The sequence below is a fragment of the Lissotriton vulgaris genome, chromosome 6 (genome assembly GCF_964263255.1).
Source record: "Lissotriton vulgaris chromosome 6, aLisVul1.2, whole genome shotgun sequence".
Classification (NCBI taxonomy): domain Eukaryota; kingdom Metazoa; phylum Chordata; class Amphibia; order Caudata; family Salamandridae; genus Lissotriton; species Lissotriton vulgaris.
In genome coordinates this window covers 1,234,540,913-1,234,555,129 of record NC_141694.1, presented here as the reverse complement: position 1 = coordinate 1,234,555,129, position 14,217 = coordinate 1,234,540,913, and positions in this window count along the sequence as shown.

Below are 14,217 nucleotides of genomic sequence, written 5' to 3'. Positions count from 1 at the left end.
GAGTGGGATGGGTATGCTCAGACGTGAGTCCCATGCTCTCCACACCACTGGATTCAAGCAAGCCGGGCTGAAGACGGCTGGAATGCCAGAAACCGGTCCTCGGAAGCTTGTTTCCGGTCCAGGGAAGGCATGGCTTGGCAGTTCGGGCTGGACTGTTCCCATGAGGCACAGGGTCAGACTGATTTGCATATGGCAATGTCTGAACTGGGGTGGTGTGGAGTGCAAAAAAAAGATGGATTTAGGCCCAGATCTCCGTACTGGGGTGAATGTATGACATTGTTCTGCATTCTGTCCATCAACTGTGGTTTTTGCATTTGTCACCCCGAGTGGGATGGGTATGCTCAGACGTGAGTCCCATGCTCTCCACACAACTGGATTCAAGCAAGTCGGGCTGAAGTCGCCTGGAATGCCAGAAACCGGTCCTCGGAAGCGTGTTTCCGGTCCAGGGAAGGCATGGCTTGGCAGTTCGGGCTGGACTGTTCGCATGAGGCGTAGGGTCAGACTGATTTGCATATGGCAATGTCTGAACTGGGGTGGTGTGGAGTGCAAAAAAACGATGGATTTAGGCCCAGATCTCTGTACTAGGGTGAATGTATGACATTGTTCTGCATTCTGTTCATCAACTGTGGTTTTTGCATTTGTCACCCCGAGTGGGATGGGTATGCTCAGACGTGAGTCTCATGGTCTCCACACCACTGGATTCAAGCAAGCCGGGCTGAAGACGGCTGGAATGACAGAAACCGGTCCTCGGAAGCTTGTTTCTGGTCCAGTGAAGGCATGGCTTGGCAGTTCGGGCTGGACTGTTCCCATGAGGCACAGGGTCAGACTGATTTGCATATGGCCATGTTTGAACTGGGGTGGTGTGGAGTGCAAAAAAACGATGGATTTAGGCTCAGATCTCTGTACTGGGGTGAATGTATGACATTGTTCTGGATTCTCTCCATCAACTGTGGTTTTTGCATTTGTCACCCCGAATGGGATGGGTATGCTCAGACGTGAGTCCCATGCTCTCCACACCACTGGATTCAAGCAAGCCGGGCTGAAGACGGCTGGAATGCCAGAAACCGGTCCTCGGAAGCTTGTTTCCGGTCCAGGGAAGGCATTGCTTGGCAGTTCGAGCTGGACTGTTCCCATGAGGTACAGGGTCAGACTGATTTGCATATGGCCATGTCTGAACTGGGGTGGTGTGGAGTGCAAAAAAAACGATGGATTTAGGCCCAGATCTCTGTACTGGGGTGAATGTATGACATTGTTCTGCATTCTGTCCATCAACTGTGGTTTTTGCATTAGTTGCATTGTATCACCACCTCAGCATCCCTGTGGCTTCCGATCACCAGGTACTTTACTGGGTTGCTATGCCACGTCAATGGGAATTCCAATTCGCTGGTTGTTGTGCATTGGATGAGGGGCACTACAAAGGAATTTGCTCAGTTTATACTGAGCCCTGACAGTCGCTCAAATCAAATGTATTCTCGGATGATTGGGTCCAAGTATATTTCCGGGTCCCTGATATAGATTACCATATCATCTGCATACATAGAGAACGCTATTGGGCGAGGTCTAAATTGCAACGCTGCTGTGGCGTGATGCTGGTGTATTACCCATGTCAAGGGTTCTATGTTAAGGTGAAGTGGATCGGTGACAGGGGCTTCCTTGTCTCGTGCTTATGGGTATGGGTATGGCTCCAAATGTGATCCGGTTTACCTGGAGACGTGCTACTGGTTAAGTATATAGTAAGCGTACCCAGTGGAGAAAGGCAGGAGGCATTCTCATCCAGAGTATTATGGTGAACATGTAGGACCATTCAATTTAATCAAATGCTTTCGTGGCATTAAGTAAGATTGCCGTGGCCTTCAAGGAGGGGTCTAATTGGTAGAAAAATGCAAGTATGATGCACAGCTTCTGGGCTGTGGAGCGATTGGGGGTGAAGCCAGACTGGTGCGGGAGGACCATATTAGTAAGTAGTGGTTGCAGGCTATTTGCTAGTATTTTCGCTAATATTATGGTGCCTATGTTAATTAGGGATATCGTCCGACATGAAGAGCATTGGTTTGGGGGTTTGTCTGGCTTTAAAATAGTCACCAACAGCACCTCTCTGAGCGAGTAGGGGAGCATTTGCCTGTCATATACCTCTGCGTATACCTTAAGCAAGTTCAGGGCCAGGAGGTCTGCAAACTCCTTGTAGATTTTGCCTGTTAGGCCTTCTAGACATGGGACTTTATTATTGGGTAGCGTGTTTATTATATCTTTAATCTCCTCCTCCATGACGGGCTGTGATAGATACTCTCTCTTGCCATCTGACAGCCACGCCAATGTCAAATGATTGTCAGGTTAGGCGAACCAATCCCTGGTGGATGGGTGCACTTTTTCTTTGAAACAGATTTGTTTCTCCTCAAAAGTTTAGGCAATGCTTTATCAAAAAATAATGCCTTAGTAGCGATTTGTTCTTAATTTCATCATCATTTTATTGTCATTGCAGGACTCTCTGTTAGGTTCATCCACCTGATATGAGACTGCGCCCATGGAGCTTACAGCGGCATAGCCAGGTGTCGTCCTGGCCTACCAACCTCCCTATATGCTCTTGCCACAAGTCTGCTGGACGTATGACGCTCTTCCTGCTCTGCTAAGAACAAGGTAGAGAGCAAGGGAGATAAGGGAGTATGTCCTCTTCCCCTTATTGCACAAGTTACTACTTGTGTAACGATATATCTGTAAGAGACATTAGTTAGTGATAGATTCCTTACCTTAGAATAACCCCAGGCATCAGACTGGATCTGGAAAGCTTTCGTCAGCAGTACCCCTGCACGTCGATAGGCGTCGTCGTACGGCTCCGCATGCGTCATTGGCGTCGTATTCGCCGAGATGAAGTCACTGGAGCTATTTAGTACATGAAGAACAGGGGGTCCCCGCAAGAGGAAAAATTAAAATAAGGTTTGGGAAAGTTATTTAAGTTATTACAACAACTTTCTCACAGTATTGCAATTTATTAACAAAACTGGATACATCCAAAATTGACATCTGTTCAAATGATCAATCAACAAGCTTAAGAGGCCCAAGGGGAAAAGGAGGAAGGAAAGGACAGGGGGTGCTCATTAGAGGAAATTACAGGAAAGTGATAGTCATATTGAGTCAGACCAATCACAACATTCAAAGGCAATTGAACATTTCAAATGTGACATCCTAAACATTGGGAGACTAAATTAGGTACAATTACAGGAAAAACATTCTCCGGTACAACCATGTCAATGGTAATGTCAGGGACTTGGAACCGGATGCCAGAAAAACCAAACAAAAGCCGTCGACGTTTCGACCCCTGTATTGTAGGTCAAGTGGATTCCTTAAATGGGGTCTTCATCAGGACTGGAAGGGTAGAACGGGCAGAGGGGAGGGGGCCAAGATCTGGAAATTAAAAGAAGGGTAGGACAAAAGTTAATTATTTAGGAGCTGAGTGTACTATAGTATCACAACCTATTTAATCACAGACGTCGAGGAACCGGCGTCAAAGTATGAATATGCGCAATTACCATGGGCAGCAGGCTACAACGTGCTCAGCTGGGGGAAATGGAGTATCCCAATCATTTGTAGAGGAATATCCAACGCGAAACCAAAGTCGCAAACTACAGAGGAATAATAAAACAGACAGAAGGAATGATAAGTAATACGTTTCTGAGGAGGAAACCAGTAGTATGGTATAAACTCTGGTACCACGCACAGCGTTCTTAAAACAGAGTTTTATGTGGTATCCCAAAGGGTGGAAAGGGGTCCAACCAGGAACTAATGTGGACCCAACAACTTTGAAAAGTACGGAACACCAGAGGAGATCAATTGAAGCTCACCTAGGTATAAGGTCACGTGGGGCCTTAAATCAGTGCAAAGCCAAGCTTATGCGTCCGGATAACCTGTATGACTTAAACAGGGAGCCGGAGTTTGAATAGAGGGGACACTGCAAACACAAAGAAAAAATACTTGATATATTAGAAAAAATAAAGGGTTTTTTTAAAAATGTAATTGGCGAGTGAAGGCCAAAGATTAGGGGACCATACTCACTAGATCAATCCAAAGTTCACAGGCTCCAAAGGAGTACTTTCAAATTAAAGGGTTGCGTACGAAGCTATAGGAAACAAATTCAAAACGACCTCAAAATCTAGTACTGGCTTTAAAGGTGTCTACAACATCACATATGACACAAAGCCACTTACTTGATCCTAAGCAGAAGTGATCAAAATATCAGGCTGGATCACGAGCTCGACGAATATTTGAGGAGCCTCGGAGCCACGATCACTATGGTAATGAAAACAAAAACAGAACAAGGGTCCGTAAGTCCGGATGCCACTAGGGCTGGAGATACTATTTGGAAAATAGCAGACTCATCTGCATGCGCAATAATGGCCAAACAAACTCACGATTAATGAGCCTGGAACAAAGACTTCCAGCGATGCAGCTCGGTGAGCCTTGGAAAACAGGTCAGAGCCTCAGAGCCACGATCACTATGATAATGGAAACAAAACGGAACAGAGGTCCGTAAGCCCGGGTGCAAATCGGGCAGGAATTACTGTTTAGAAAGTGGCAGACTCATCTGCGCTTATAGTGGTGGCGAGAACTCACGATTAATGGAACTCGGACAACGCCCTCCAGCGATGCACCTCCGTGAGCCACGGGAACAGGGTCGGATTATTCAGCCATGCACGCCATTCAACAGTGCAGCGGGAGCAGACGCGAAGTGAAACTGACACTACGCAGAGTTGAGCCTGAGAGGTCACGTGTCCCTCATATCGGAAAAAGTGAAGAAATACTTTACGCGTCCTGAAGTTCGAAATAGAGATGCTCAGGGGCAGACAAAATTTAGGGCATTATGTGGCAGTAGGTAATAGTTAAATTTTATGCACACAAACTCACAATTCCATAATAAATATAGTTACAAAGTAACCCATACTCTTGCATCTATTGCATGTTGGGAATACGGTCCGTGCAATTCTCAAAACATGAGTTTGTAAACGGATATATAATGAACCAACTAAGTTCAGCCACATTATTCATCTAAAAATAGACAGATGGATGGTAATACAGCACTCTGTAAAATTAAGCAGTCATGTAAATCCTCAGGCACTTCTCGCACAGGAGAGTGAGCCGGAAAATAAAAATAAAAGGGTGGTAATACCGCACTCTATTAAGTCAAGCAGTCATGTATATACTCGGGCACTTCTCGCACAGGAGGGTGAGCCGAGAAACAAGTTCTTAAATCTTACACAATACTAATCGCATCACAGTATTGTCAAAGAAATTAGCCTAGTGCTGCCATTTGGGACAGGCTACTATCTAGTTCATTGAGCACATTTTTGATGGTGTCCAAAAGGGACATCCATTTAGCTTCTCGTGTGTTGAGTATGGTGAGCAGGTTTCCACCCCTCCTACTCAGTGTGACTTTTTCTACAGCGAACCATCTTAGTTCGTTTACTTGATGGCCACTTTTCAACCAGTGGTCGACCAAAGGAGCCCCTGTCACTTTACATCTAAGTCTACTTCTATGTGAAGAGATCCTTGCTTTGATCTTTTGTTGTGTCTGGCCCACATATAGTAGATTACAAGGGCACCTGATAATGTAAATAACCCCTGCTGTGTTACAATTAGTATAGTGTTTGAGGTGAAATGTGCGTTGGCCATGTTGGAAACTCTTGGTTTGGATAGTTGTTTCGCAGGCAATGCATGTTCCGCATCTATAATGCCCTACTAGACTGGGTAGATTCCATAAGGTAGTAATGGAAGGTTGGCTGACTGGCTCCAAATAAGAGTGAACTACCATATCGCGAATGTTCTTAGCCCTTTTAAAAGAGTGGAGTGGTGGGTTTAAATGTCCGATTTCTTCGGCCACAAGGTGCCAATTCTTATTGATAATCCGTTTGATCTCGTTACTGCGAGTAGAGAATGTAGTCACACAGACAAGGCGATCTGTCTCCTCTTTATTTGTACATTCTGGCTTCAGTAGGATCTCCCGGGGGTTATACCAGGCCCTTTTCCGTGCCCGTTTAACCATCCGGGCAGGATAACCGCGGGTGATCAGGCGGTCACAGAGTACCTCAGATTCTTTGATGTAATCAGATCTGGTTGAACAATTTCGCCGCACCCTAAGGAATTGGCCAATAGGTAAATTGTCTTTAAGGCCTCTGGGGTGGTGGCTGCCATATTGCAGGAGGGAGTTGCGCTCTGTAGGTTTCCTGTACAACGTCGTCTGTAGATGATCTTCATTCACATATATTGTGATGTCCAGATATGGGATGCTTGCGTTACTGGATTCCATGGTGAACTGGATATTGGGATTACGCAAGTTCAACCATGAATGGAAAGCACACAGTTGTTCTTGACCACCATTCCAGATACATAGGACGTCGTCTATATATCTTACCCAAAGGGTAAGATTATTCTCAAATGGGTTGGTATTGGAAAATATAAACTGATGCTCAAAATAATCCATGTAAATGATAGCCAAGTTAGGGGCAAAAGTGGCCCCCATCGCCACTCCCTTTGTTTGCAAAAAGAAGTCATCTTGAAATATAAAGTAATTCTTCATCATAGCAATGGTAAGTAATTCAATAATGAAGTCAGTGGGCACCGCAACCGGGGCTGGTCTTTTATCCAACGCTAGGCGCATCACCTCCAATGCATCCATTTGCGGTATACTGGTGTATAATGACACTATGTCACAAGTGACCAAAAGTTCTTTTGTGGAGTCAAAGGGTCTATCATCAATCAAATTAATGGTTTGAGTGGTGTCACGTAGGTATGTTCTTGTCATGAGTGCAATGGGTTTTAAAAAGAAGTCGATATACTTGCACAGCGGTTCCAGCATAGATCCACATCCAGATACGATTGGCCTACCTGGGGGATGGGCTAAGTTCTTATGTACCTTGGGAAGTGTATATATTGTCGCTAGTCTTGGAAATTTTTTATTCCAAAATTTGAATTCTTGTTCACTCAGAAAACCTTCCTCCAAACCTTTCTGTGTAACAGTTAAGATGGTATTGGCGAGATCACGGGAGGGATCGCAGGTAAGTTTGCGATAGCTGATGCCATCATTCAGTTGTCTAAAAATCTCCTGTTTGTAAAGCTCCGGGTTTTGAATAACAATGGCGCCGCCCTTATCGGCGGGTTTTATAACCACATCTTTGTTGGCGCTGAGTCCAATGAGGGCTCTTTTTTCTGCTTTGCTGAGATTTGGTTTAGAAAACTTATGTGCATCCAAGGTTTTGTCCACTGTGCTGCTCACAATCTCTTCAAAGGCCAAAATTTTGTGGCTCATCGCGTAGGTAGGAGGGAAGAAAATGGATGGTTCCCTTAGACCAGTCGTGGATCCAGGTCTTTGGTTTGTCTGATTGCGAAAGAAAAATATGAGTCTTATTTTCCTGAAGAAACGATACAACTCCGTCTTTAGTAAAAACTTGTTAGTCGGAGAGGTCGGAACAAAGGAGAGACCTCTGCCTAGGACTTTCTCTTCCTCGTCTGTTAGATTGTAGTTTGAAATATTAATCACCGGATTGGTTTGGGGCAACCTAGGGTTGGAGGCCTCCGATGCTGGAATATTGTGAGAGGGAGAGGAGTTCACCATCGGTACGTGTTCCTGTGTGTGGATATTTCTCCGTGTACTTCGGGGCGGAAAGTTACTCGTTTCTGAGACTTGCCTCTGTTGCCCTCCCAACCTGCGGAGTTCTGTTGTTGCCCTCTCGCTTGTCCTCTGTTCCAGTTGCCACGTCCTCGAGGGGGCCGCCATTGTCCACGGCCCTGTTCTAAAAAATGAGGAGGATATTGTGGAGGATACTGTGGGTAACCGGATTCTTGTGGTGGATAGTTATAAGATGTACTGGCTCCAGGGTCACTCTCACTACCTGAGCTGTACGAGGAATCTGAGAAGGTTGTAAAGTTCCGTCTTTCACGATAACCTCCGCGGTTGCGGTTGATGAAGCGGCCCTGGTTATCTTGTTTAAAGTAGTCGGGCTGTAGGTAAGGATATACACTCTTTTTGTCGAAGTTTCTCAAGTTTCTGGCAAGCTTCTCCAATTTTTTTGTTTGGGCTGTGAGGTCAAAGTCCTTTACTGTGGTGGCCAAGGTGTCCAAAGCCTCTTTTGCATTAATGAGGGTGCTGTCCCCCAAGATTTCTGCTTTTAGATCTGCAAATTCCTTGCTGAGTGTGACAACTTGTTCAGCAGCTGTCTCCACCCCCAGCACCATCCAGTGCCGGGAGCAATTATTGGCCACGTAGCTGAAACCCTCTTTAAATTTCGGCACGTCTACAAAAATTGCGGGTTCGATCTTAATTTGTAGGCCAAACGGTATGATGTTTTCTTGTAAGTACCTCGTGAAAAGGTGTCCGTGTAGCCTAGTCCTGATCAGTTTCTTTTATAATCTCTCTAATCTAGATATTTTATCTTTCAGGGAAAAATCAATAGTTGGGACAGAGGTAGATAAAAATGTAGTGGATAAATCTGTAGTTAACTGATTAATGTATTCCTCTGTATAAGATCATAATTCACGTTCCGCCATGGTATGTAGAAATTTAATTCGAAAGAAAAACCTCGCAGGTGAGAACCTGCTCAGAATACATTACACAAAAGGGGGGTTTTACCCAGCAGTCGCGGGGACCTGGGCGCTATGTGGTACATGAAGAACAGGGGGTCCCCGCAAGAGGAAAAATTAAAATAAGGTTTGGGAAAGTTATTTAAGTTATTACAACAACTTTCTCACAGTATTGCAATTTATTAACAAAACTGGATACATCCAAAATTGACATCTGTTCAAATGATCAATCAACAAGCTTAAGAGGCCCAAGAGGAAAAGGAGGAAGGAAAGGACAGGGGGTGCTCATTAGAGGAAATTACAGGAAAGTGATAGTCATATTGAGTCAGACCAATCACAAAATTCAAAGGCAATTGAACATTTCAAATGTGACATCCTAAACATTGGGAGACTAAATTAGGTACAATTACAGGAAAAACATTCTCCGGTACAACCATGTCAATGGTAATGTCAGGGACTTGGAACTGGATGCCAGAAAAACCAAACAAAAGCCGTCGACGTTTCGACCCCTGTATTGTAGGTCAAGTGGATTCCTTAAATGGGGTCTTCATCAGGACTGGAAGGGTAGAACGGGGCAGAGGGGAGGGGGCCAAGATCTGGAAATTAAAAGAAGGGTAGGACAAAAGTTAATTATTTAGGAGCTGAGTGTACTATAGTATCACAACCTATTTAATCACAGACGTCGAGGAACCGGCGTCAAAGTATGAATATGCGCAATTACCATGGGCAGCAGGCTACAACGTGCTCAGCTGGGGGAAATGGAGTATCCCAATCAATCGTAGAGGAATATCCAACGCGAAACCAAAATCGCAAACTACAGAGGAATAATAAAACAGACAGAAGGAATGATAAGTAATAAGTTTCTGAGGAGGAAACCAGTAGTATGGTATAAACTCTGGTACCACGCAGAGCGTTCTTAAAACAGAGTTTTATGTGGTATCCCAAAGGGTGGAAAGGGGTCCAACCAGGAACTAATGTGGACCCAACAACTTTGAAAAGTACGGAACACCAGAGGAGATCAATTGAAGCTCACCTAGGTATAAGGTCACGTGGGGCCTTAAATCAGTGCAAAGCCAAGCTTATGCGTCCGGATAACCTGTATGACTTAAACAGGGAGCCGGAGTTTGAATAGAGGGGACACTGCAAACACAAAGAAAAAATACTTGATATATTAGAAAAAATAAAGGGTTTTTAAAAAAAATGTAATTGGCGAGTGAAGGCCAAAGATTAGGGGACCATACTCACTAGATCAATCCAAAGTTCACAGGCTCCAAAGGAGTACTTTCAAATTAAAGGGTTGCGTACGAAGCTATAGGAAACAAATTCAAAACGACCTCAAAATCTAGTACTGGCTTTAAAGGTGTCTACAACATCACATATGACACAAAGCCACTTACTTGATCCTAAGCAGAAGTGATCAAAATATCAGGCTGGATCACGAGCTCGACGAATATTTGAGGAGCCTCGGAGCCACGATCACTATGGTAATGAAAACAAAAACGGAACAAGGGTCCGTAAGTCCGGATGCCACTAGGGCTGGAGATACTATTTGGAAAATAGCAGACTCATCTGCATGCGCAATAATGGCCAAACAAACTCACGATTAATGAGCCTGGAACAAAGACTTCCAGCGATGCAGCTCGGTGAGCCTTTGGAAAACAGGTCAGAGCATCAGAGCCACGATCACTATGATAATGGAAACAAAACGGAACAGAGGTCCGTAAGCCCGGGTGCAAATCGGGCAGGAATTACTGTTTAGAAAGTGGCAGACTCATCTGCGCTTATAGTGGTGGCGAGAACTCACGATTAATGGAACCCGGACAACGCCCTCCAGCGATGCACCTCCGTGAGCCACGGGAACAGGGTCAGATTATTCAGCCATGCACGCCATTCAACAGTGCAGCGGGAGCAGACACGAAGTGAAACTGACACTACGCGGAGTTGAGCCTGAGAGGTCACGTGTCCCTCATATCGGAAAAAGTGAAGAAATACTTTACGCGTCCTGAAGTTCGAAATAGAGATGCTCAGGGGCAGACAAAATTTAGGGCATTATGTGGCAGTAGGTAATAGTTAAATTTTATGCACACAAACTCACAATTCCATAATAAATATAGTTACAAAGTAACCCATACTCTTGCATCTATTGCATGTTGGGAATACGGTCCGTGCAATTCTCAAAACATGAGTTTGTAAACGGATATATAATGAACCAACTAAGTTCAGCCACATTATTCATCTAAAAATAGACAGATGGATGGTAATACAGCACTCTGTAAAATTAAGCAGTCATGTAAATCCTCGGGCACTTCTCGCACAGGAGAGTGAGCCGGAAAATAAAAATAAAAGGGTGGTAATACCGCACTCTATTAAGTCAAGCAGTCATGTATATACTCGGTCACTTCTCGCACAGGAGGGTGAGCCGAGAAACAAGTTTTTAAATCTTACACAATACTAATCGCATCACAGTATTATCAAAGAAATTAGCCTAGTGCTGCCATTTGGGACAGGCTACTATCTAGTTCATTGAGCCCATTTTTGATGGTGTCCAAAAGGGACATCCATTTAGCTTCTCGTGTGTTGAGTATGGTCAGCAGGTTTCCACCCCTCCTACTCAGTGTGACTTTTTCTACAGCGAACCATCTTAGTTCGTTTACTTGATGGCCACTTTTCAACCAGTGGTCGACCAAAGGAGCCCCTGTCACTTTACATCTAAGTCTACTGGAGCTATTTAGACGTGCCCACGCGTTCTGACGTCAGTTCGGTACACAACTTTCCACGGCAGGAACGCAGAGCCATGTAAGATACTGACCACTGGTGCATAGAAACTAGGGCCCGAAAGGATGACCTTAACCCCAGTAATCAGTTCGCAGAATGGGGAGGATGGGTGGGGAGGTAAGGAATCCATCACTAACTAATGTCTCTTACAGCTATATCGTTACACAAGTAGTAACTTGTGCATCTGAAAGAGACACAATAGTGATAGATTCCTTACATTAGAATAGATACCCCAGCAATACCAACCCCGGTGGTGGGTCTGCGAATAAGTTTACACCAGAAAGCCACAGAGAACAGAACGGCCAAAGAAGCCGTCCCTCCAGACTTGACTGTCAAGGAAATAATGCTTTGTAAAGGTGTGCAGTGAAGCCCACGTGGCAGCCTGACAGATGTCCTGCAGGGCGACACCATGCCCCAATGCAGTAGTGGCTGCTGTTGCCTTGGTAGAATGGGCACGCAGCCCCACCAGAGGTTCCTTTTTAGCCATAGAATAATAGGCCTTGATACACAAGACGACCCAGCGGGAGATAGTCCTCTTGTGAACAGCCTGGCCTTTCTTGGCTACTGCGTAGCCAACAAAGAGCTGGTCATCCATCCGGAATGCTTGTGTGCGATTCAGATAAAAGAAGACCGCATTCTTTGGGTCCAGACGGTGGAGCCTCTCTTCCTCTCTGGAAGGATGCGGAGGCGGAAAGAAAGTGGACAAAGTGATAGTCTGCCCGATGTGGAAGGCAGTGACAACCTTTGGCAAGAAGGAAGGATGAGCGCGAAGTACAACCTTGTCCGGATGAACCGACAGAAAAGGAGGCTTACAAGAAAGAGCCTGAAGCTCACTCACTCTCCTGGCCGAGGTGATAGCCACCAGGAAGGCAGTTTTCAAAGTCAGAAGATGTAAGGGACAATTGTGAAGTGGCTCAAAGGGAGCGCACATGTGGTAGGTCAAAACAAGATTCAAGTCCCACTGAGGCATTATGAAAGGAACAGGAGGGAACATATGCGTAAAGCCTTTTAAGAATCTCTGTACAACAAGGGACTAGAAAAGAGAAGGCTGATCTGGAAGCCTTTGTAAGGCTAAAAGGTAGCCCTTGATAGTGCCCAGAGCAGAGCCCTGCCGGGCCAGAGAAAAAAGGAACAAAAGGACCTCAGAAAGAGGGACAGAAAGGGGATCCACAGTCTTGGCTGTGCACCATGCCACAAATGTGTTCCACCTGCAGGTGCATTCCAATTTAGTGGAGGGACGACTGGCTGCCAGAATGACATCACAGACTTCAGGAGGCAAGTCAAATGGAATCTCCACACAGAAGGTGGAGGCTGGGCAGGTTTGGGTGGAGAACCGTCCCTTGCTGCTGTGACAGAAGATCCTCCAGCAGAGTCAGTCGGATCGGGGCATCCAGGCTCATACTGAGTAGCTCGGGATACCAAACTCTTCGAGCCCAGTCCAGAGCCACAAGGATGACTTGGGCCCGGTCGCGTCTGATCTTCTTCAGAACTCTGGGCAGAAGTGGTATAGGCGGAAAGGCGTACAACAGACCGCAACTCCACTCGCGACGAAAAGGGTCGCTGAGCGAGTGCCGCCTTGAAAATTCCAAAGCACAGAACTGATGACATTGCGCGTTCTCTTTGGTCGTGAATAGATCTAGAAACATACAGAGTATTGGAGGGTCCTAGGGGAAATAGTTTATAGACAGAGAAGGTACCTTGTCCCCCAACTCATACAGCAAAAAAACACGAGAGGTACTCAAAGTCTGGGTAAGGAAAAGTGTTGGAACCTACTGGTGTCCAATGTGTGTGTTCAGATCACTCAGTTGATCTTGAACAAATGACACTATTATGTCAAAGAGGTGAAATAGAGAAGATACAAAGTCTGTGAGACTAGAAAACAGTACCCATCAGCCCACTCAAAAGTGGAGTATCGTCATCTGGGTAGTTGGAAAAAAAAGGTGTCCTATAGGCTTCTCCTCAGCGAAAGTCTGAGGTTGCCTAATCATGGACCCTTAGGTCGGGCATCCAACCCACCCACAGAAGACAGTGTGTGAGCAGACAGGGCAAAAAAGTTGCAGTGCAGAAAATAAAGACAAGAAAAGGAAAATAATCCTGGTGGTTAAAAATACCTACTTTGATGACATAAGAAAACTTTATTGGATTTGACCATCAAAGTGGTATCATTAAAAACAGTATGCTGATAGCGTGCAAGGAATTGCTATCTATCATGTGTGTTACTTGGTCTTTTTTAAAACAGTACCCATCAGCCCACTCAAAAGTGGAGTATCGTCATCTAGGTAGTTGGAAAAAAAAAGGTGTCCTATAGGCTTCTCCTCAGCGAAAGTCTGAGGTTGCCTAATCATGGACCCTTAGGTCGGGCATCCAACCCTCCCACAGAAGACAGTGTGTGAGCAGACAGGGCAAAAAAGTTGCAGTGCAGAAAATAAAGACAAGAAAAGGAAAATAATCCTGGTGGTTAAAAATACCTACTTTGATGACATAAGAAAACTTTATTGGATTTGACCATCAAAGTGGTATCATTAAAAACAGTATGCTGATAGCATGCAAGGAATTGCTATCTATCATGTGTGTTACTTGGTCGACATGTTTCAGCCTTTAACGGCTTTCTTCAGGACCTATGATATGCTACTGCAACACATACTTATCGTGAATAGCGACCAATCTCCCATGGATTCAAAGGATAAAGGTGTATCTTCTCCTGTATAAACAGTGTGGGAAACAAAAATTGAGACACAGTGTTTAAATACATACATAATGTAGTACATACCTCACACCTCAATAATGATATTAAAGTGTATCAAAATTATAATATAAACTCATCCTAAATGTGGGGAGAGAAAGCCTCACCTCGCCTGGCAACTGCTCAGCTAGGAA